Genomic DNA, 5,216 nt, shown 5'->3' on the forward strand with positions numbered 1-5,216 from the left:
CTCTCCAAAATCAAAGATAAGGAGAAAATCCTGAAAGCAGCTAGGGAAAAGAAAAGTGTTACATACAAAGGCAAGCAAGTCAGATTAAACTCGGATTTCTCAGCAGAAACCATGCAGGCAAGAAGGCAATGGTGAGACAGATACAAAACCCTGAAAGAAAAAAAACTGCCAACCAAGAATCCTTTATCCAGCAAAGTTGTCAATCAAATATGATGATGTAGTCAAAATATTCCAGGATAAACAGAAGCTAAAGGATTTGTCAAAGCCAACCCTGCACTACAAAACATCCTAAAAGGAGTTCTGTGGGCTGAGAACCAACAAGAAAGGAGAACAGCCAGAGATTGACATACGTGGCAGCACCTCCTGGAACTCAATCGACAGAAGAAAGAGTTGAGAACAGAACAAAAATATGAGAACAAACTCAGAGGATCTGGGAGGTCAGTCTATGATCAAAACAATTACAATGTGAAAGAAGGTAAACACGTAGGAACAAAGATCCAGATGGGGAGAAGGTCAGGTAGATTACAGGATAAAATAGACTGCAGTAAATGGAGGGAAAAGTTAATGAAATATAAGGTAACCTCAAAGAAAATTAGCACTTCACAACATACCAAGAAGAACATAGAAAAATTAAAACTATGAGGAAACTCACAAGAAAGAACACAAAAACCGTGAACTCAGCACAGGAAGACACACAGAACAAAGAAAGCAGCAGCACCACACAAACACACAAAAAACAAAGAACATAATGGCAGCAACTAATCCATACCTATCAATAATCACACTGAATGTAAACAGATTAAATGCACCAGTTAAGAGACGGATGGTGGCAGAATGGATAAGAAAACAAGATCCTTCTGCAAGACATACATTTTACACACAGAGACAAAAACGGATTAAAAGTCAAAGGATGGAAAAAAATATACCAAGCTAATTGCATTGAAAAACGAACAGGAGCGGCAGTACTATTCTCTGATAAAATAAACTTTAAGGCAAAAATCCAGCATAATAGATAAGGATGGACATTATCTCATGATTAAAGAGACAATTCAACAAGATGACATAACCATAATAAATATCTATGCTTCCAATGACAGAGCTCTAAAATATATAAAGTAAACTCTAATAGATTTGAAGAAAGAAATAGATGAATCTACAATAATAGTAGGCAATTTTAACACACCACTTTCAAAAATGTATAGAACAACTAGAAAGAAACTCTGGTTCTTTGAAAGGATAAATAAAATTAACAAACCTAACAAAAGAGAGAGACGACACAAATAACATGCATTAGAAACCACATGGACGATGTCACAACGGAACCAAATGAAATGAAAAGGATAATAACAGAATACTATGAAAAGTTGTACTCCAACAAATTTGAAAACTTAGAAGAGATGGACACATTTTTAGAAAACCACAACCTACCTAAACTTACACAAAGTGAAGTAAAAAACCTGAACAGACCCATAACAAAAGAAGAAATTGATCAGGTAATCAAAAAACTCCAAACCAAAAGAAGTACAGGTCCAGATGGCTTCACTGGTGAGTTCTACCATTTACAGAACAGCTGTCACCAATTTTGCTCAAATTATTCCAGTATATAGAGGAGGATAGAAAACTTCATAATACATTTTATGAAGCAAGGATACCACTCATACCAAAACCAGGGAAGGACATCACTAAGAAAGAAAATTATAGACCAATATCCCCCATGAACATAGATGTAAAAATTCTCAACAGAATCCAGCAGCACATCAAAAAAATAATGCATCATGATCAAGTGGGATTCATATCAGGGATGAGAGGATGCTTCAACATTAGAAAACCAATCAATGTAATAAGAAAAAAGAAAAGAACGACATGATCATATCGATTGATAAAGAAAAGGCATTTGACAAAATCCAACATCCATTCCTGATTAAAAATCCTCAATAAAGTAGGAATTGAGGGGAAATTCCTCAACATAATTAAAAGCATATATACTAAACCAACAGCCTACATTACTCTCAATGGAGAGAAACTGAAAGCCTTCCCTCTGAGAACTGGAGCCAGATAAGGATGCCCTTTGTCACCACTCCTATTCAATATTGTGCTGCAAGCCTTAGCAAGAGCTATATGGCAAGACAGGGAAATTCAAGGCATTCAAATTGGCAAAGAGGAAGGAAAACACTGTCTATTTGCAGATGATATGATCCTATACATAGAAAACCCCAAAGACTCAATAAAAAAGCTACTAGACCTCACTGGAAGATTCAGCAAAGTAGCAGGGTATAAGATCAACATACAAAAATCAGTTGGATTCCTCTATACCAATAACGACAGCGTTGAAAAGGACATTAGGAAAGAAATACCATTTACAATAGCTGCCCAAAGGATGAAATATCTAGGAATAAATGTAATCAGAGAAACAAAAGACCTATAAAAACAAAACACTACTACAAGAAATCAAAAGAGACCTACAGAAATGGAAGAATGTACCATGTTCCTGGAGACCTGGTGTGGCACTGTGGGTAACTACGTCACACTGCAATGCCGTTTAAACTGCAAGGTTGGTGGTTCAAGCTCACCAGCTGCTCCTTGGAAACCCTCTACAGGGTCACTATGGGTCAGAATCGACTCAATGATACTTAACAACAACAACCATGCTCCTGGATAGGAAGACTTAACATTGTGAAAATGTCAATACTGCCCAAAGCAATTTACACATATAATGCAGTCCCAATCCAGATTCCAACAGCATTCTTCAAAGAGATGGAAATAAACAATGAAAAACATTACATGGAAGGAAAGAGACCGGGGATAAGCAAAGCACTGCTTAAGAACAAGAATACGGTTGGAAACCTTTCACTCCTGGATTTCAAATTTTATTACATGGCTACAGTGGTCATAACAGTCTGGTACTGATACAATGAAAGATACACTAATCAATGGAACAGAATCGAAGATTCAGAAATTAACCCATCCACATACAGCCAACTGATTTTTGACAAAATGCCTAAATATGTCACATGGGGAGGTGATAATCTCGTCAACAGATTGTGCTGGCAAAACTGGAAAGTGATATGCAAAAGATTGAAACAAGACCTTTACCTCATGCCTTATACAAAAAACAACTCAGCATGGATTAAAGACCTAAATGTGAGTCCTAGCAATGAAAAAATAGGGACAAATGTGAAGGCTCTAAATCAGGGCATACATAGACTACCAAACGTTTTGAAAATTACACAAACAAAAGTAGACAAAATAGATGATTGGGACATAGTAGTAATTAAAAACTTATGTGCATCAAAAGACTTGACCAACGGGTAAAAAAGGAACCCAGAGAATGGGAAAAAATCTTTTGCAAGGACACATCAGACAAGGAAATAATTTTTAAAATCTACAGGAAACTACAACACCTATACAACAAAAAGACAAATAACACAATTAAAAAATGGGCACATGACATGAAGAGACACTTCACCAAAAAGGAGACCCAGGCAGCCAACAAACATATGAAGAAATGTTCATGATCATTAACCATTAGAGAGATGCAAATCAAAACAGCCTTAGAAGGTTGGAGATAGAAATACCTTATGATCCAGCAATTCCTGTACTTGATATGTACCCACAAGAAATATGAGCCATAACACGAGTAGATATATGCACATCAATGTTCATAGCAGAGCACTATTTACAATAGGAAAAACATGGAGACAGCCCAAGTGCCCATCAATGGAAGAATGGATAAACAAATAGTGGTACATACACACAATGGATATTATGCTACCTTGAAGAATTAACAAGATTGCTTCAAGCTACTGCATAACATGGATTAACCTTGAGGACATTATTCTGGGTGAAATTAGTCAATCACAAAAGGAGAAATAGTTCATGGGACCACTATTATAAAAGACTAAGAAAAAGAACTCATACTAACAGGGGGAGAAAAACGATTCTCTGCTGGCTACCGGGATGTGTGGGGTAGGGTGAGGGGATGGAAGGGAAGGTGGAGCACACGGTAGGGAATAGACACTGGATAATTTGGATGCTGGGGAGGAGGGCAATACGCAAGAAGGGGGAGAGTAATGGAAGAACAAGGCAGATGAGAGAACATTAAGGCAGCTTTGCATGCGTTAAGTGGGACAGAGGTAAATAATGATGTATTCACAACCTTGAAACAACAGGGCTCTGGGATACAGGAATTGAGGCATGGTTTGAATGGGTAAAAGGGGGAAAATAATGTTCAGATGCTTGGCTGTCTTTTGAATCTTGGTTTCCCTTGCATATCATTGTAAAATAGACACTTGAAAGGAATACCCAGAAAGATCATAGAAAGCTTGTAAGTCCATCTTCTGCCTATAACTGATTGGAATACCTATAATGGGGCTACAACTTGCCCACTGATGGAGGCTTCCTGAAGAGCCTCTACATTGCATAAGACCATAAGTGGAATCCTGAACCCCATCCAGAATCTTCTGAAGTGGGAAATCTCCATTGAAAGGACAAGCCGACCACCTTGGAGCTGCTAGAAGAGCAGAGGATACTTCTTGAAAGAAAAAACAACAGGAAAAATAGAAACTATAATGGCAGTCCAACAGACTACTACAAGAACAAGAAAGTTGCTCGCCCAGGAGACATCAAGAAAAGTGGTCAGGTCCCCTCAGGGCACACCCCCTCCAAGACTAAAACTCAATAGGAATACACAAGCAGACATGCAGTCTGAATAGTGACCATGTTGGTCACCGATAAGGGGAAGTCAGGGAAAACAGCAATGAAGCTGTGAGCTAAGTTCTACCATGTTCAAAAGACTCCTACAAACCCAGGTGTAGACCTGGTTGGCCAGCAGTATGGCAAGACCTGGGGACTCCTGGACCCAGAGTCAGTGACATAGCCACAGAGGACTAAAGTGGAGAGTGAAGTGTCTGGCTCATAAGAAGTGAGGGCATATGCTCAAGAACACCCACACTTGCAGATAATATCCACTTGACCTGGCTTCAATGGCTGGATGATCAGAACTCAACTAGAAGAAGAAAGAAGAAGAAAAAAAGAGTAATCTGATACAATTTTTTAAATAGTTTTATTGTGAATTATATGATAGTTTACATGGGAAAACATTAGTTTTACATTCATTCTATCCCATATCGTATTGTTGCCATGGTTACAATCCCCTCCATTCATCATCAACCACCCAAAGGGTATACCCTGCAAGCCTGCCCCCTACACTATCTGCC

The sequence above is a fragment of the Chrysochloris asiatica genome, unplaced genomic scaffold, assembly GCF_000296735.1.
Source record: "Chrysochloris asiatica unplaced genomic scaffold, ChrAsi1.0 scaffold00415, whole genome shotgun sequence".
In the NCBI taxonomy this organism is placed as follows: Eukaryota; Metazoa; Chordata; class Mammalia; order Afrosoricida; family Chrysochloridae; genus Chrysochloris; species Chrysochloris asiatica.